Consider the following 20,366-nt stretch of genomic DNA (forward strand, 5'->3'; position numbering starts at 1 on the left):
AAACATCACAATTTCTATCTGTTTAGATACAAAATTTCACTAGGGGTCAGCGTAATAGAGGAGGCACTAACGCACACACTACCCAGTTTTCTGGTGAAATCAGCTTCAATAATTTACCGGGTGAGCTGTGTCTCGCTAAAACTTCCGTCTCTTAAAGAGGGGCATGCAGCCGCAGTCCCGGCAATGAATGCCCAAGTGGCCTTGAACAGTGTTATTGACGTTGTTATAGTGCTCTCTTAAACGATCATTTAGGCGCCTGCCTATCTGTCCAATATATTTACTGCCTCAAAATGGGAATTTGGGAAACCACATTCGTTGCACACATAGCAAAACGTTTTCTGTGCCCGGCAGAGCAACAACTCTGACGTGATTTAGGCGCGTTTACACACTTACAGAGCCTTGCCAGCTTTTCCGGGGCTGAGAAAAGGACTGATTTCTGCAGGTTTCCTAATCTTTCTTAGCCTATGGGAGACATCATGAACATACGGTAGCACTGCAAACCTGTGTCTTTCAACCGGCTGGTTCCTTGACCGAGCGCGCTCATCATGTTTTGTGCACTTCAGAAGCTGTTCCGCAATGGCTGAAATTAAGGCCAAAAGGTAGCCAACCCAAGAAAGGCAATCAGCCTGTGCAGCAACGCTATGTTGCATCTCGTGTGAGCAAGATTTATTGAGGCTGTTAAGGAGGCAAAGCTTTACAATATCTCATTTGACTTTGTTGGACAGACAGGCAGGCGCCTAGACAATCATTTAGGAGAGCACGATAACAACGTCCATAACACTGTTCAAGGCCACTTCGGCATCCATTGCTGGGACTGCGGCTGCGTGCCCCTCTTTGAAGGTACGGAAGCTTTAGTGAGACACACGTCATCCGGGAAACTGTAGAAGCAGATTTCACTAGAAAACTGGTTAGTGTGTGCGTTAGTGACCCCTCTATGGTGCTGACCCCTAGTGAAGTCTTGTATCTCAACAGATAGAAATTCTAATGTTTATTTTTTTCAAAGGACGATGTTCTTAGTACAGTTACTTGCTGTTAGACACCCCTTATGACTCATATTCTGTGCATGCCCGCTTTTGTACAAATACGCATGATGTGGCAACGTAATTAAATATTGTTGGAAGTCAGCGCAGTCTGTCGTCTCTCGCAGTTCTTGTCATTCAAGCTGTACGTAATTTTATCTCATTAATTGCAAACTATCCCAAGAAACTACCCTTGTTCAGTATAATTATAATGTTTGATACGACCATTTGCTGGCAAATGTTAGTGTGATATTTAACTTGAACTTTTGCATGACTGCCTGTGCCTGTGTTCTTTTAGTAACCAGAGTATGGCTAATTTATTAAACCATATTTGCTAATTTGCATGCTCACATGCTATAGCATGCCTTAATCTTGAATTACTGCATCTAAGTGCAAATAATTTAGAAATTTACTATGTATTTTAAAACACTGTCCACATTTTGTGCTCAGCAAAATCGTTTAATCAACAGTGGTTTGTTTTTATCAGGCCTCCTACTGCACTTTGCACCCAGGCACTAGTAGATGTGGAATATGCACTCTTTTGATTTATAGTAAGAACCCATTTTCAAACTATATATTGTATATGTACCAGTGCCTTAGAGTTAAAAACTAAAATTTATAGAAACTGGTATTGTAGTTAGAAAAACCGCTACACAGCACCTTTAACCCAGAGAACTCTCGTTTCACAAAAGAGGACAAACTATGTAGGCACTAAAAAATTCTACGTATTTTTTGTGCTCAAGTAATCTTGTTGGAAATAAAAAATTAGCAATAAGGCTCCTGGCATAAACCTCACTTAAAGCATGTCTATGCTTGGAAAGTATTGTTTCAGTCTGAAAAATGTTGGCCAGTTATGCTTTACATTGACTTTCCAAACTTTTCATAATGCTTTGCGATTACATTAGTGTACAAAATAACAGGTGTCTTTCTTGTGCGTTTGCTCTGCATTTCAATTGCTTCCCTAATTCACCTTCGCAATATGCCTTTTTTTAAGGCATCAAAACTTGAATTTTCGTTCACTGGAGCCTAATACTAAAAATTTATTCCTTTATGTGGCCCAAAACACTGCGAATCAACCCAGGCTCTTTCAGTGCCGCTATACATAGTTTCTTCTCTAACAACAGATTTGATCAATACATATATTTTAGGTACCTTTGCGGGGAATGTACATGTTCTTGTACTTACCGATGTGTTTGGTGATTGTGCATGTTTATATTTCATGTGATTTATGTATATGTTGTACTCTGTATTGCAGCATGCAATAAATATATTTGCGTTTTCTTGAAAATGCAGCATATATCTTACCAGTCTGTGTTGCATGTTATTTGGATATGGAAATCGTGATAACCTTGGTGTTGATATACATCCTCAAAAGTGTCAAGTTTGCTAGGTTGTATTTGTGCAGTGAAGACAGGTTTTCCAATATACACCATGAATTACTAATATGTAATGTGATCCACACGTATAGGTGTTGTGTATGCCCATCGAAGCCTCAAGGCCGGCTGTTCGACAGTGCGTTTGGAAGCCGAACTTGAACCTTCTGGCACACGCAATAGTTGCGGGTGGATCGCTGTACATAGTAGTAATTGAAGGCGTGTACTGCCGAATCTGCCTTCCATACACGCTAGAAATAAAAGGGTGTACACCCTTCCAACACCCACACAGATGGGCGTTAATTTGGACGAGCACCCTTACACCCTAAATTTATTTTGCTGGACACCCTTCCTTTAGGGTGCTATAGTGGCACCCCAACTGTAGGGTGTAGACAACAGCACCCTTAGCGTGTTCGTCTGGCGACAAACTGATTTACACCCTTAAGGGGGTTAAAATGTTGAGTGTGATAAGCCGGTGTCGCGAGCAGAAATATTGTTTCAAAAGACCACTATGCAACGTCTTAGGGCAAAAATGACGCATGAATGGGGAAAGAGATCACCCTATCTTTTCAGATCGATTCCAGTCGTAGCGCGATTGGCTCGATCGCAATTTCCGTGAGGTACTTCTAACCTTTTGTTCACTCGCGTTAAAAGCGTAGAATAAAACTGCGTTCAGTTGAGCTCTTGTATTGACGCTTGTATTGGCTTGAGAGCATACTGTATCCGATTGAAGAACTTCTGTTAAAATACGGAAATAAACGTTCGAGGCAATAGCAGTCGCCCACTACCTGTGATCGTTACTTTCTTGCTTGGGTGCACGTTTTAATTGTGATCAGAAAAAAAAGTTCTTTGCTCTGGCTTCTCCGCTGTGTTTCGTTGGTGCAACTTTTTGCAGTGCAGCAAGACGTGTTCCTTCGAATGATGTCTGGGCAGTCAAGGCATTCGTGTCAGTAAGCAAGCAGTAAACGGGGTATCAGTGCGAAAAAATTTGGACATACAAGAGAAACGAATGGTATCATCATTGACTCTTTTATTTTACGATTAATTAAGTTGTGTTACTAAAGCGGAGAGTGGATATGCATGAAAGTCAGATTATATTGATACTCAGCAAAAACAAGGTAACTTATCATTACTAATCAATCCTTTTCTTTTACTGAAAGGCAAATTGCTGTTGTGCTGGAGCTGAGAAGAGGTCTGCTGCCTGCAATGGGTCCATCTCTCTCAAGTTATTGCAGTATTATAGCTCTCAAGGTGAGTGGATGTTTTTTTCTCTCAGCTATTTGCCACCTGAATCATGACCGTTTACTTAGCTGTGTAGGTGATCACTGTTAGTGACATTGGAGTGCTGCTGGACCAGCACTCCTTTATGATTGCAACGCATATGACGGAGTGCAGCTGTGGCAGTATGCAAAGGTGTTAATCTATAAGCCAAATTAGGTTCTTCGAGGTAATATGTTAATATATTGATGACATTGGATTGTGGTCTAGCAGGCAAAAATGCTAGACAAGAAGAAATTTTAATTTGCATTTGGTAAGATGTGCAAGCAATTCAGGCATTTATACATGAAATGGGACATTTGTAGATATCTTCTACAGTGCTGCAGTCCTGAATTGCTTCAGAGTTGAGTGATACCACTATAATTTCTCTGTAGAGCATGCAGCACAGTTTAGCATTGGGGGAGGCTGGCATCAACAGGCGTCTACTTACTGTGAAGTTCAAATGAGGTGTTACTGTTAGGGTGACTATACGTAATTTATGGTTTAATTCTAATCTTGTGTCAGGCAGACATAGTTTACCCACTTGGTTAAACAATAGAGATGTAATATCTATGTATACAAGTATTACCCATTCATTTATGCCATTTAGACAATGGCAGAAATGCGTGGGTAATACTTCTGTACATAGACAATACATCACTATTGTTTAACCAAGCGGTGCCCCTGCATGCTAAATTTTACAGGGCAATTATTAAGTAATGTCAGCTTTTGTTGTAAAATTAAGGCACCTTTTATATTATTACAGATTACCACCATTGTGCACCATCATAGTGTGATATTTACACTAAATGTATTTGACTTTGCTATAAAACCCTGCACAGCGGTGCATCATGAAATTTTTTTTAAAGTTTCTGGCCTCAGAATGCACTTCTCGTTATATTCTTGTTTGCAACAAGGCTATAATGCAGGTTTTTCTCCTTATGTGTTGTGGCACCTCAAACTGCGGCGAGCTAAACCACTGGGCAGCAATACTGGAATCGCTACTGCGTGTGGAGGTGTCTTCAAACACACACAAGGAATACATCATTGCTTTTTTAGCACAAAACAGCGGACACCAGAAAGACGACAGAACAAGGCGCTACTCTCAACTGACATCACTTTATTGCGTCCCTCCTTTGTGGACAGCAGAATCTAGAAGAACATGCGCTGTGAACACCATGTGCAGGAACCACCAACATCTGATCAAAAAAGCACACTCATGCGACAGAATAAAAAAAAAAACATATTGAGCACTGTACAAGGTTAAAGAAAGCACACTAATGCACTGTGACCCCAATGACTGTATGAAGAAAACTTCCGATAACTCTCTGGCGGTGGTATCACGGCTCTTTTTCAAAATCGTAGTATCACGAAACATGGCGAACCTAAGCGATTTATACCAACAGGCACAGGTTCCCATTTGTCTCAACATTGTGAAATATGGAAGTGCAAAGCCATGTTTTGTGATACTACGATTTTGAAAAAGTGCTGTGATACCACCGCCCGAGAGTTATCGAAAGCTTTATTCATACAGTCATTGGGGTCACAGTGCATTAGTGTGCCTTCTTTAACCTTGTGCAGTGCTCAATATGGTTTTTTGTATCCCGTCGCATGAGTACGCTCTTGTGATTGATTGTTGGTGGTCTCTGCACAATGTGCTCACTGCGCATGTTCTTCTAAATTCTACTATTTATAAAGGAGCGACGCAATAAAGTGATGTCAGTTGAGTGTAGCGCCTTGTGCTGGTCGTCTTTCTTGTGTCCATTGTTTTGCGCTTAACAAAGTATTTATGGATTCACACCAACTAGCCCGCCAACACATTGTGTTGCGGGCACTTCTGAAGTACTCTCTGTCCAATAACCTTGGTGGCATGGAAGCGCCGTCCACTTCTATGTGTTGCTTTCTGTTTCTATGTGGCATCACATCACATTATAATCATAATGTGTATGTACTTTTTTCCAAGAAACCCATATTCTTTTCCTTGTGTTATATTTGCTGTCGCATTATTTATGTGCAAATGACCAGTGCTCCAAACTCCATTTTATCGCAAAGTAAGCTACTGGTACCTAAACAGTTCTGTATATCAGAAAACCAAAGCTGAACTGCCGAAGAGTACCAAGCGGCAGCCTTAGTGCAGTGTCAAGTAGTCAGATTTTATTGGTCGTGCAGAAGTGCACATGATAGCTCTTTATTACTTGCTGAATAATTAAGCTGTGTGAAAACTGAGTATTTATGTAGCTTCAACCACATGCTATTGGCCATTGCTCCTGCCCTCATCAAATGTGGAAGAATATCACGGCATTTCCTATTCTCTTTTTCCTTATTACAGTGGGATTACTGCATGCGTAAGTAGGAAACGGATCACATAGGCAATCAAAAGCCAACAATGTGTAAACTTGGAACATTGATTGTACAGTTTGATGACCCAGAATAAGTAGAAATACACCATAAATGATTGACAATTAACTTTTACTTGACACAGGGCTAGAGCATACAGTAAGCATCCTGTATGCTCATACGGTGCCACATCAATCTAAATTTTAGTGTAGCTTTACAGTGTACGCTTCTATTGTTGCATTCTGTCAGAGGAATGGTAATGTTTCGCGTGTATAGCAACTAGACTGTCTATATACAGTAGTAAAAATGTGTTAACTGTATTTTTTAATGATTTTATAGAATGTGTGGAACAATAAAGCCATACAATCAACGCACAGTGATGTGACTTTCTCTGCACATGTTGCAGGTTCAAAAAAATATTGTGGAAGCTGTTGCCAAGGTTCCGACCAGAAAAGACAGCCAGTATAAAAGGGTCCACGCCACTGATCTCTACTACAGGGGATGAACAGCACATCGAGTGCCCTCGACTGAAGCCGGCCTTGTCCCGGAAGTTGGTGCTTCACAACTTCGCGGCACCACTTTGTTGCACGGGTGTGTGGCATTTCTTCCCCTAACATGCCTGCCTGATGTGCCATAAACTACCCAAGCAGTGTTTCGAGGTGTCCAGAATTTTTCCATTGTAGTGTCTACACTGTCGCTAACGTAAGTGGCGTGCAATGGAAACACTGGTAAATCAGAAAAAACTTGATGTAAGAGAACACTATCGTATACGGGTTCAGATTGTCATAAAAGCGCTTGCCAGACATGTAGAGACCTCCTAAAATGTGAAAAACCACGAAAAAAAGTTTTTTGGCAGCAATATTATCTGATCGCACGCACTCGCTAGTCCACCATATGCCCTGCTTCCAGGACAAGCGACTGCATGAAATCGCATTTCCACTGGCTTCACCTGCATCCGGTGCGGTATGCTGCATCCAGTGAAACATGTTAGAAATCAGTGGTGCACAGTGTCTTCTGTCCCCTTTCTCGACGCCTACTGAACACATGTTAAACTGTTTCCAAAGCAGAAAAACAGAGGGAAAGGGCTCTGAACACATTGCATTTTAAAGTGGCTGGTACTGGGTAACGCAAGTACTGTGGCATAGATTTGCACCAGGCAACCTTGGTGCCCAAAAAGGCTGCTGTTTACTTGCAAATGGCAAACGTAGTGTGAGCATGTTGAAGTTCTTTTTTTTATTCTCATCGCTTATTTAGCTAGTGGAGACAGCTTTCACAACTGAAGAAGCCTTGGAAGCATGAAACATTTCACAAAACCAGCTTCAATATATCGTGTCTGCATCACAATTTCATGGCTGCATGAGTGAGCCCTCTGGTTAACATGTGGGAGAGTTCGTGATGTTTGCCATGCATTATCCACTTTATTTACAGGTCAACCCTATCTTGAGATTTAAGCTGATGTTGCGTTTAGAGAAATTATGGCCGAGGGCCAGCTTTTGAGAATACAGATTGAGCTTGACAGATTAAACGCCAGAACAAGTCGTTGAGGATTTCAGATCAAGAATCTTCAAAGGCCAGTTCATTTAGTGGTGTTAACATTCTGCTCGAAGTTGTTGATTGTTACGTTCATATGGTGCCCAAGCATTGCGGTAACAACTTCACTTGGAGTACATAGCAAGGGTGTATTAAATGTAAGCTGCTGGCTTTTTTTCTGTGTTTTCAAAAACTGGTTTCTTGTTCAGGTTAAATTTTCAAATTTTGCATTGTTTATTAGGTGTTGTGTCCTGTTTCCTTTTCCTGCAGCTTCTTAGTTAAACATCTGAATAGTGAACACAACTTGACCTTTTGCTTGATTGTCTAGATTACATGCCCTCGATGCAAAACAATTTCACTTCAAAACTGCTTGTACCATACTGAAAGAATAACTTGAAGCAGCCATAGCCACCAATAACACGCAACAGATGATTATGAAAATTTTAATATTGTTTTTTGATCTACAGGGTGCCTTAACTATCATGCACCAAGATTTAGAAATATGTAAATGCGATGTAACTAGACAAAATGAAGGTAATGTTTGCCATCGCTTGGAGATACTCTGATTATTTTGTGCATTCTACCTAATTACATAATTCTTAATTAGTTATTAAATATCTCAAATAATTAAATCAATTGTGTCAATGAAAAGTTGTAGAGCAATATGAAAGCCTCCTGATACACTTTTTTGTTACTGTTACTCATTGTGTGCTACATGAAAATGTTTTTCCAAGGAATAAGCCTGCGAATACACATAAAGTGTCTTGAGTGGCCAGTCATGTGTCAGTTTTGTGGTGCAAAGCCACGAATACCACTTAAATGGGTTCTTTTAAGAAAAAGACTTAGCTCTGCAAATTATCTTTCTTTGTGCAGCCTGTGGAGACAAGGTTTCTTAGACGTGGCCATGGCCCTCAAGGAAGATGCTGAGGCCACAGGCAGTTCCTCCAGTGACCTTGAAAAGGTCCCCTGGGGCACAAGTCTGGTTTGGCACCCCCACCTTTCTCCTGCAGCTTTTCTGTCTACTTAGCTAACCAGGTGGGTCAATGATGGCAAAGGGAAAAAAAGAATCAACCGCATCAGACGCAGAACTTGCTCAAGCTCAATGCATTTTTGGTGTGACGTTTGGTTGACGTTGGTGTGACGGGTAATAAGTATGATATGGTCTTCATACGGACACCTCTTTCCCACAGAGAATTAGCAGTAAAAAAAGCAGCTTATGAAGGCTTGAATATTAGCTAGGATGATGTGGCATAGATAGGATAATGATTATGAATGTTTCTAATGAAGGTAGTGGTAGTAGAGTGAATAATGAGAGTTTATATATAGAATAAAAGACATTTCGTTCCAATGCCAGAATTTTAAATCATCCCAAATAATTCTTGCATTGTATGGTCTATGCACATAGAGTGACAGTGCTTCTTGATGCTTGCTTCTTGCTGTCATCATTCTTATGCAGCATAATTCACCTGTTATAAATTCCCTATTTCTCCCATTCAAGCAACTTTACATTCATCATAAGAAACCTCGTAGATGAGTTCCAGAAACTTGCTGATGAGATTAGGGGGCGGCGTGTACCCCAGGCTTATATATGCATTCAAGAGCCTCATATCTTGCAAATGTTAGAAATACTCCTGCTAAGCAAGTTCTTGGTGTCATACAAGGTTATTTGCGAATACGAATTTGCCTAAATTTACAAAACAGTCAATCTAAAACATGTCAAGCGATATCGCTGACGATACACACACATTCCAACTGAACTAAATACAAATAAATATAGCACCAAATGCAGAATCATTGGCATGCTGGCATTCTTTCAGTGGAATAAACTCTGTCCTGCGTTGTAAATCTGGAATCCATTATAATCCAGACTACTAAATACTTATGAGGGTTGTGACGTAAAATATGCATGTATTTATTCCTCGTTTTTTTCCTTTAAGACCCGATAATGCTTAAACAGCAGTGAAAGAACTGAGATCACAGTACCTAATACTTTATATTGCTCCAGAAATCCGTTTCTCTGCCGATCGCAGCATTCGACACTAAAAAGGCACATAACACTTAGGTTGGTGCTATTCACTTTGATTGCTTGGGAACGAAACCCATAATGTACATGTTATGGCCCTACGTGTCACGTTTGAACAACAAAAAGGTAGGGGGTTTGCATTTTGCAAAACTGCATGGAGGTTTTTACTATGTGCAATTAAAATTAGGAACCTTCCCAGCTCATACTAAATGCATTTTCCAAAGCTTTAGGTTATACAGGTGCACTACTTTACACAGAACACACTCTTTTCCCTCGTCACGGCCCACACTCTTAGACAGAGTTACACCCTTTGAAGTGCCCCTTCTTCCACACAACGATAATTGTCATCTGCCTTTATGCATTTCCTTTCTTTAACGCTGCGAGCCCTGTGCTTTCCAGTAACGAACGGCATGTGCGTTATCAGCATGATAGCATTCTCGACAGCAAAGTAGCGGGCGTGGCGTTTTCAAGAAAGGAAACGCATCAAGGCAGATAACGATTATTGTTGTGTGGCAGAAGGGACTCTCCAAAGGGTGTAACTTTGCCTAAGAGTGCAGGTGGTGATTCAGATTCTTCAAAGGTGTTTCATTGTATAGGATGGCACATCGCGCTTCACTTATTTGCAGAATATTGCGTTCCAACTGTGTCATATGAGATAAATCCATTAGAGAGCTTTAGCTTGCCCTAAATTTATTACAGCTGTGTACTGGTAAACTGGCCGCAGCTTGCAGTGCTTGTGGAAAAACAATTGTAACTGCCATATTATATGTACCTGCTAGTGCAGAGGCATCGGCAGCAGCAAAGGTTAGGGTACACTTGTTTCTTCTATTCTGGGGTATGCATCCTCCACGAGAAGGTAGTTTTTTTCGTCTTCCTTTTCTACCATATTGGAATGTGAAATGGGGTGTAATTTGTAGGGTATACTCTTGCATTAACTTTATGAGCATTTATTCTTGTCTGTGCCACAGATCATTGTTGCTACCACTGTAAAAGCAGGGTGCCTGTTTACAGCACCCGCAGGGAACAATCTGAATCTTTAACGAACAGTAAGGATAATGAATAATCGAATAATTTTTAGTAATTTCCAACAAATTTAGCACTCTTTGCTTTCCACTATGGTGTTTTTCAACCTCTAATGTTGGCACAAGGTTTGACTGCAGGATGTCATTTTGTGTGAAAGAGTGCACTTGTGCGCATAACACCTCATCGTCAACATTCTGCTGCACAGAATGTCATTAGCTTTCGTATGCATTGGTCACTATCTCACAAACCGGTTGCTCCTTTGTTAGTTGGAATGTAGCATTTATGTAAAGCACATTTGATGTTCTAACAAAAAGCATTGTGCCCTCTTATCCCCTAATTCTCCTCACTTGATGCCTAGTGTTGTAATAGCATGATTGACACCATGAGAGTCAGTGTGGTGAATAATTGTGTCTGGTGGGGTAGAGGGTGTACGTTAACTTAAGCAACTTTTCCAGACGACTTGAATCAGTATTGTGGAATGCTGGTTTTTTTTCAATCACAGTTACCAAGTTTCACTTTGGTTGTGGCAACAAGTATAATGTAGTTCGCTAGCACTCCTGCCAACATATATAATGTGCAGGCATCTGGGTTGAAAAAAAGACCAACTAATGGTTTGCCAAGAGCTAAGGTCCATTTAGACCATTAAATTTTGAACTTACACCGGTGGAAATAACTGGTGAATGAAAGCACACCCAGGAGAACTGACCATAATATTTTCTTTCATTATAACACTGCTGAAACTTTGAACTGCATTTGAACTGGCTTTTTTTAAAAATGACCCATTTCCTTGTTCGAGTAAGACAAAGGTTCCACAGGAAGACAGAAACTTGGAGCTGTCAACAGCAGCATGAATATAAACAGCGCTCGACGTTTTGCAATCTTGCACCTGGTTATATTATCCATTCCTTCAAAGTGTTGTTTTCACTGGCTTTACTTAACGAAAAATAACAAAAACATAGACGTTAAGCAAAGCCAGTGAAAACAACACTTTGAAGGATGAGTTCCCCTGGCTTTTGGAACATTTTCTCACGTTATCCATCCCATTTTTTTTCCACAGGCTGTTCTTTACTGTTTTGTGGTCATACCCAGTTTAATTTTAATGTCCCTATTTTTTAATATTTGGTTAATATATCTTTTCTTCATGGGCTTTCAACCAAATATATATTCATAATGTGCCTTCATTTACTATTTGCAGTGATCTTAACCAGATGCATCTTGATACAAAATTTATTTTCCTTAATTCTTCGTTTTCCTTTTCCAAAAGTGCAAACTGTTTATCTTGATACCTAGTTTGTCTTCTGGGAAGATTAGGTCTACTGGATTAATGACTGCTTACATGGGTACATCGTTTTCTGTTTTGGTCACCCCTACTCTTGGCAAGTACTGACAGCATTGCTCATACCCGCTCTATCACAATCAGCACTGCTAAGCACACCCTTCCTTCCTTTATTTTAACACTTTGGCTTCTCTTGACCTATTATGTGCACCAGTTACTTCTCCCCCAATGAGGCTAGGGGCCATTGAGATATGCAAAATCCAAAACAACGCAGCCAAGGAAAACGTTTGCCACCCTAATGACAAGCACCTATGTCGAAATGTTGGCTACAGCAACATCCCTTGTTCCAACAATGTTGATCTACTTACATGTTTTTCTAACACAGAAGTTACTGCTTTGTCGTGTTCTGTGATTATACTTTTTTGCCGCTTTCTTTAGGATGGATATTCACGAATACTATTTGTTTCTCCTAACAGCAGCAAGTTTATCCTTGCAAGCGTTTGGAGTCAAGAACAACTTTCACAGGAAGAAGTGCAAGACGAGTGATTGAAGAAAATAAAGTTGCTTCTGTGATCTAAGAACTTGAGGACTGAAATGTTGCACCTTTTTGTATATATGCTATGCAGTGCATTCATATCACAAAGTGCAATATGTTTTATCTCTGCAGCCATGTCAGTGTGTTGGCAAGACAATTTTCTCAATGGTGACCTGCTGCTTTGACTATGAGCTGCCTTCATGACATTTGCATTAAAGGAGATGTACTATCGTGGACAAAAGTACCCTGGAAGTGTGAGTGATGATCAAATTGCATTTCTGCTCAAGACCGCTGAAAACAGTGGGTCACGAATGCACATTCTGAACGCAGATGGTGGCACGGCTGATCCCAGCAAATAGCACTCCAATAAAATTCGGTCGACTCTCGCACGTCCTGGGCAATTTTGTCCCCGATGGCGCATTCTTCGAATAATGGATATGCTCTGCAAGATGAAATACGGGAAGCACCTGTACTTTAACGGCTATAGTATATATTTAGCATACGGAGTCTTTCGTTTTCTGAATACGGCAAGCACCTGTATTTTAACGGTTATAGTACAGATTGAGCATACAGTGTGTTCCGTTTTCTGAATACGAGAAGCACCGTACTTTAACGGTCATAGTACAGATTCAGAATACACAGTCTTCCATTTTCTAGATGCAGAAGCACTCGTATTTTGTATTACGGTCTCCCTTTTACAGTTGTCCGTTCTACGGAAATGACCGTTCTTAATTTACGGAAGAGTGTTCGGTCACAAATTACCAGCAAATTTTCTGTAAAGTAAGGCAAATTTTTTTTTTACAGTGTAGATAAGGTGCAAAATAAAATGTGAAACAGCAACCATCGTCAAAACCTGCAATAACCGTTAAACCTATCAGCAAATGACTGTCACTCGTTACCTCGTCTGATTTTTCCCTAATTGTACAGCACTTTTCGTGCAAGACACGCAACTGTAAACAAGAGTCGCAAGGAGTTGAGAAACTAATTAAGCGTTCTACTAAGGCAGAGAGCCAAGGTAACAGTTAAAACCCGAAGGAAAAGTGAAAATTAACAAATTTAACCGTTGCTAGTGAAAATATTCATGAATCAACATCTTTTCTCTATTCAGAAAGGAAGTAGAGAAAATGCCGCGCGAAGTGGAGAACAATTCCGTGTGCTTTGAATGACGCTTCTACAGTTATCAGCCGAGCCGCCTGATGCAGCCACTTCGATCTCTGCTGTGCTTATATGTGGTTGTTTTTCTAACCTTCAACGCTGGGCGCAGTACGTCTAGAACCGCAACGTCCTGCGCTGTACGCGGTTGTACGGGACTGGCGGCCACGCATCGTTACGCAACTTCTCAAATAACAATGCGAGTTGGTTTTGGCACTTGGTGGAGCAGTAAACGAGGGATCCAAAAGAACAGCGATTGTACCGTAAATATATATTTCTCAAAAATTCTTCCAGAGCCAATTTAAAAAACGCTTCTAGAAATCTTTATTGTACACTTTCGCTTGTTTACTTGTTCTTTCTTCCTGCGCGAGTCCATTTGATGTTCCTTGTTCGCGAAGTAAAGGAGTAGTGTATCTCAGAGGCGTACCTGTGAGATACACCTTATTTCATTTTCCTTCTGCAGGTTTACGCGTCTTTATGGCGAATAGTGGGCATTGTTCAAATTAGTACTAGTGCCAGTACCCCCCCCTCCCCTCATTCGCATAGAAAAGTTACCTAAGGTTAACCATTCCCCCGCCATCCCCCCCCCCCAAAAAAAAAAAGAAGAGAACAAAAATCCCTGGGTACGTGTCCGTGTGAAGGGATTCCTGTTCAGAGCTTACATGTCCCAACCTTGAGCTTCACATTGCAAACCTTCACCTTGACTTTATACGTTAATTTTATTTATGTTTTTATTTTCTTCATTTATTTATTTATTTTCTAGCATGTGCTAATGTTACGGCACTGCCCAGTGAGACACAGATTCCTCGGTCGGGATGATTTTGTTCGCTCTTCCTGTCCTACAAACACCTGGGCGTGCTCTGCTTAGTGAGTAAGGTGTCGCGTTCGCGAGGAGCTATAGACGCCTCATAGGTTGCATGACACTGGTCCAGGTTATGAATTCTACATCATGCCAGAAACACTTGCACGGCTGTCTTGCTTTTGTCCCACGTCCGCGTGCAGACGGTAGTATCTGGTCTGTTCGATCGCACAGTCGCTAGCGGACCACTGTCTGATGAATTTATTTTGGGTCTGGCTCCGCGCATTACACCCCAGCCGTCATTACATAATCCTAGTAGGTTTGTCACTCATTTTCTTCCTGGTCCTTCTGCACCAGTTCAGAGTATACCGCCTTTCTGTTAATGCTTTACATATATTTCCTCTCTCTCTCTCTCTCTTTGCTTAATGAACTTTACGTGCCTGTCGGAGCGCAGCTCTACTGAGTTCGTGTGGCACAAACCGCAGAAGTGCCAGAGGTGTGTCTCTTGGAAATGAGAACTGTCGTAATTTTGTGTAACTCTTCTCGAGGAACACCCTACCTGCTGAACAATGGCTTCAGAGATGGCGGGGCGTTGAAATCTACGAGGCAGCGCGCGGGCTTGCGCAAACTCTGCACAGGGGGCGCCAAACGTGGCGCCACACCGCGAGTCAGCGGTCAGTAAATAAATAAAAAAAGAACTTTCCGGAAGCCACTAGTTGGTAAAGCTATGCTCTCGCTGGTAGTGCGTTCTTCGCAGGTTCAGCGTACGTCGTATGTAAGGTGTGTGTGTGTGTGGGGGGGGGGGGGGGGGTTGACGTCCCTTCCAGCGCGGTGGCAAAGTTGCGGTGCTTTCCAGCCGCAGGTACCACTGGTCATTTCTTGCCTAGTTCAGCGGTGAAACCTTCGCGGCGTTTTAGCGAATCTGGGTTGCAGTCATGTGCGTGAAGGGACTCTCAGTGGCGTTTCACTGTTTTCACGCCTCTAGTCATGGGGTGCTTGTGAGTGCAGTCTGTACCGGTTCGCTACGTGACCCGAGACTGAACAACGTATGGAGTATAATATTAATAATAACAGTAATAATAATAATAATTTTAATAATAATAATTATAACCACGTTTTTCGCTTTTGCACGTGCTTTTGCGCGTGCACGTGGCGCAGCTTGTGAGTGAGTGAGTGAAGTAACCTTATTTCGGTCCAGAGAAGACGCAGGGGAAACCCCGCGCCACCCGGCTAGTCCCACATAGAGACCGCCAAGCCGAGCTTGACGGCCTGATCGCGGGCACTCTAGACGGCCAGGGTTTGGTCGTTCAGTTCGGGGCTGCCCAAGAGCGCAGCCCACCTATCCTCGCTGAAGGAGGAGCCGATGGCTTCACACTCCCACAACACATGGTCCAATGTTGCCCTTACTCCACAGGCAGGGCAGTCCGCACTGGGATACCTTTCAGGGTATATGGCATGAAGACCGCGAGGTTAGGATACGCACGTGTTTGTAAAAGTCGAAGGGTAACTGCCCGCGCCCTGCATAAGGCGGGGTGCGAGAGGGGGAATACCCGTCTTGACAGATAGTATTGTGTGGTGATTTCATTAAACGTGAGCAAGGGTTCCCCGCGGGGCTGGGCAACGTTACTAGACTAGGCTAGTCTAGTAACGTTGGGGCAGGTGGACTGCTGAGGCGGCGCGGTCAGTGAGTCCTCGCGCGGCCTCGTGCGCGCCCTCGTTAGGGTTAGAGAGAGAGCCCTCAATCGACCCCAAGTGAGCGGGAAACCAAATGAGAGAATGCGGAGAGATACTTATGGCGCTTCGGAGAATGCGGATTGCCTGAGGGGAGACCATACCAGTTTGGTAGGCCTTAATGGCTACCTTGGAATCACTATATATTGCCTCTCTGCGACCATCGAGCCCAGCCAGCGCGATTGCAACCTGTTCGGCTACCACGGGCCTCGAAGTGCGTACCGTAGCGCAGCAAGTGAGCCTTGAATTGGTGTCGACGATGGAGACGGCGAGTGCCTCTTGTTGGACATATGCCGCGGCATCCACGAAGCTTGCCTCAATGTGGTTATTGCGGACATGCTCGAGTAGAGCTGTACCCCTGGCCCGACGTCTGCCGACGTTGTTTGCGGGGTGCATATTGCGGGGAAGGGGCGCGATTTGCAGTTGACACCTGAAGTCGCTGGGAATCCGCACGGCGTCGGAGCACTGGTCGACAGGATTGAGGCCCATCTCGTCGAGTATCTTGCGGCCCATCGGAGTGCCGGATAGCCTGAGCAGCTGCGAGTGCTCTTGTGCCTCGATAATTTTTTCGAGCGTGTTGTGGACTCCGCGCTTCAACAGGTTTTCGGTGTGGGTGCTTGCAGGTAAGCCGAGGGCAAGCTTAAAGACCTTGCTGATGAGTGAATTAAGCTTGTTCCTCTCTGCAACATGCCAGTTGTGCATGGCCGTCGAGTATGAAAGGTGGCAGAGAACAAAAGCATGTATAATGCGGATGAGATTGTCTTCCTTGATTCCCCGGTGCCTGTTGGCGATCCTCCGAATGAGGCCGAGAGCCCTCTACGTCAAGGCGGTGGTCTTTCTGAGTGCGGTTCCATTGGCACCGTTAGACTCGATATACATCCCCAATATTAGGAGTGAGTTCACTCTGGGCACCGGAGACCCGTCACGAGTGAAAAGCCGTATTTCGCTTAATTTCGGACGCCGGTTTCCAATCATGATGACCGCCGCCTCTGGCTTTTTCCTTGTAGAGAAGTACCTCAGATTTCGATGGAGAATATCTGAGCACAGTGGGGTGGAGGAAGCGCTCGGTCGCATCGATGGCGCTCTGCATGGCGGCTTCAACTTGGTCGTCGCTCCCGCCGACGCACCAGATGGCGATGTCATCTGCGCAGATGGTATGGTTGATTCCTTGAATCTTCGCGAGCTCCTTAGAAAGCCCGTTCATTACGATGTTAAATAATGTTGGCGAGATGACTGAGCCCTGAGGCGTGCCGCGTGAACCGAGGGTGATCTTTTGCAAGAGGTATCCTTCGATCTTGAGCTTGGCAGTTCTCTGGCTAAGGATCGGATGAAGTCGTAGGCCTTCTTCCCGAGCCCGAGGCCGGCAATGGACTGGATAATGAATTCGTGTGCAAATTCACTGGCGCGAGGAAAACGTGCCTAGTTGCCACCACGGGGGCGATGACCAACTGCTCGTCAGGGCCTCGGATATATGAAGCAGAGCGTGGTGTCTACTGACTCAGCCGCGCAAGAGAAGGGGTGGACGCGACCGACGTGAGGAGAGCTGTTGAGCATACGCAAATTTCGGCGAAAGTGGTCAATTCAATATTATTTCTGGGCACATAATTGACTCGTCGTACGTGTTTCACCCTACCAAAGCCCTCGCTGAAACGTACAGGTTCTGCCATTAAACCTTCCAAATTTGGTGTCGTCTACTCAAAGGCATCGCCTGCTCAAACGGGCGTCACTGTATGCCAGGCGTTTCCGCAAGAGTTCGCCGCGGGCAATTTACTCGCAGTATATGTATATGCAACGAAGGCATCGTGCGTAGGAGGATGACGGCTTCACCACTGCTGGTAAGAAGTTGCGAGAGCTGACATATCATAGTTATTTTTTTCTTCTTTTCCTTGCAGAGGACCCTCGCACATGCAGAAGATAGCCGATGTTTCTTTTAGTTAGCTTGCTCCTCTTTAATACATCTCTACATTGGTATTATTAACCGAGGGTTCCGTTGCAGTCTTTAACTTTGGGACCCTCGTCTGTGTATTGTCTATTACCAATTCATTGTACTTAAAGAATAATAAAATGAAACAACCTGATGTCTTGATAGAGCGGTATTGGTTGAGCACGCCAGTATGAGAATACAAAAGGACTAGGTGTCTACTTGGCTCGTACATTCGTTTTTCATGCTTGAATAATTAAGTAATTGGAGATCAGGGGTGCCGTCTGGCAGAGTGTGTGGCGACATGGCAGCGCGACGAATGTACTGTTGTAGCTGCTGTTGACCGAGCTGTTGGCGTTGCAAGCGCGCTTCTTTTGCAAAAAAAAAAAAGCTGATTCTTTGTCCCCGCGCATGCGCTGCTAACAGTGATCTTCTAAACTACAGACTCGCACTTTTCTGTCTCCTGCCTTACGTCACAAAATTCACCCGGGAATATACCCTACTTCAACCTGCAAGTTTTGTCCTGCTAGCAGAGCGGACCTTGACCACATTATGTGGCAATGCAAGAACCACTCCCCTCCACCTAACCTTTGTAGAGTTTTAAGTAGTAGGGAGCTGTGGGAGGCTGCCATGCGCAGCTACAACCCCGAACTTCAGGAAGCTATCCTGAGGTGGGCTGAGGTGGTAGAGGAGGCCTACCGCGAGTAGGATAACCTCCCTCGCCTTGTTCCCGCACTTCCTTTCCCTTTAAGATGAGATAAATAAAGTTGTCTCTCTCTCTCTCTCTTTCCACTGTAAATCGTTCATTCAGCTGACGTTCGGCGCGATATGCCTGGGTCAGCTCGCTGAAAGAGTGCATGCGCTCCCGGGAAGAGCTCGACTACGATTCCGCCGCCGCCCGGTTGATGAGACCTCGGCCGTGGTCATTGGCGGCTTCGTTGCCGGGGTTCCCAGAGTGCGCAGGCACCCAGATCAGTTCCACCTGGCGGGGCGGGTTCGCGGAGGGTGAGCTGAGATTGCGGAAGGCGGTCTCGTGGACTCGTCCTCGTGCAAAATTTATCAGTGCGGTTTTTGAGTCGGAAAGGACGTACCGAGCATTAGTGTGTGTAAGGGCAAGCGCGATCGCCGCTTCTTCCGAGGATTCCGGGGTGGATGCGCCAGGAAGGTGGAGAATTGCGATGGGTTGGAGAGTATTGTTAACGGCTACAGCTACCGCGTCTTCGCCCGTGCAGGCCGCATCCACCCATACGGCGTCAGCTTCGTTACCGTAGTATTTGTGTAGAGCTTTTGCGCGGGCTTTGCGGCGGGCTGAATGATAGGTGGCGTATAAATATATATATATATAGAAGAGAAGAAAGGGGGCTAACCGAGGGGCCCGATATTTAGTAGTCATATCATAAGAAGCTTCTCGTTTATTACATAACGAGGGTCTCGAATCCGGCAACATTGATGCCTTTAGGTAGCATATGTGGGTTTATTGACCAGTTGCCTTCACCCGAAAAGATCACGTTCTCGTGACGCCTGCGGCAAGAAGGACGTTCCACGTCCGCCGCCAAGGTCTGTGAGTGGTGGCGCTGGCTAACACACCCAGGGTTCTACTAGGACACATAAATACCCAAGAAAGTGGATGGGTAAACCGCTCCGCGGTAGCTCAATCGGTAGAGCATCGCACGGGAAATGCGAAGGTTGTAGGTTCGGTTCCCAGCTTCGGCAAGCTGTTTTTTCATCCACTTTAATTTCCATTAGGTTATCGTTTGTTAATTGCACTTATTAAGGTGAACCATTAGGGACCGCTAAATTATAATACTTTATCTGGAACCGTCCCGCCACCTCTATGCAAAAAAAAAAAGAAGCAGCTTCTGTGTTTTCAAAGGTGCTTGGATGGCCCCAAGGAACTCGTGATGATGAAAGCGGTGGATTGTTAAACGTGTTTTGGCGGGAAGTGGCCAGCGGCAGTTCAGGCGGCCTGCAAGGCACTTTGCGCAGACGGCTCGCACTGGGGAGAAGCGTTAAGCGCTTAGTGATGCCGGCCACGTGCCATCCGCTACCATGCATTGTAGCGAGGCACGAAAAACAATCCTCGCTGCCCAAGCAAGAAATACGCAATAAAGAAAGCAATACTTACGTGACCGCTACTCTGAAAGAAAACTTGGACTCGGATGCTGTTTTGTCCAATTTCCCAGTGTGCAGCCGACAGTGCCCGCTTTCAAAAGTAGGTGGGGGAGGCAGAGGCGGGGGTAGCATGACGTACTTTGCCCCCCCCTCCCTGCGATAAACACGCCTATTGCACGTGAACGAATAACCGCGGCCGCAATTGCACTTTTAACGTATACCCATTACTTGCCTTTCGCCTCGTTGTATGGGCCTAGGGCCCATACAACTTTTGTAAT

General features: G+C 44.0%; 1 long non-coding RNA gene across 2 annotated transcripts; it reads left to right on the plus strand.

Moving 5' to 3' along the window:
• The first annotated feature begins 125 nt into the window (after nucleotides 1-125).
• On the plus strand, nucleotides 126-12,410 carry LOC135920046 (uncharacterized). 2 transcript variants are annotated; one of them, XR_010570141.2, is made up of 4 exons: nucleotides 126-3,643; nucleotides 6,393-6,577; nucleotides 8,390-8,551; nucleotides 12,318-12,410. It is a non-coding gene; the product is annotated as an uncharacterized lncRNA (long non-coding RNA). The 2 variants fall into 2 exon arrangements; XR_010570140.2 differs by having other exon boundaries at nucleotides 12,315-12,402.
• Nucleotides 12,411-20,366: the final 7,956 nt, after the last annotated feature.

This window comes from Dermacentor albipictus, unplaced genomic scaffold (genome assembly GCF_038994185.2).
Source record: "Dermacentor albipictus isolate Rhodes 1998 colony unplaced genomic scaffold, USDA_Dalb.pri_finalv2 scaffold_20, whole genome shotgun sequence".
Lineage (NCBI taxonomy): Eukaryota > Metazoa > Arthropoda > Arachnida > Ixodida > Ixodidae > Dermacentor > Dermacentor albipictus.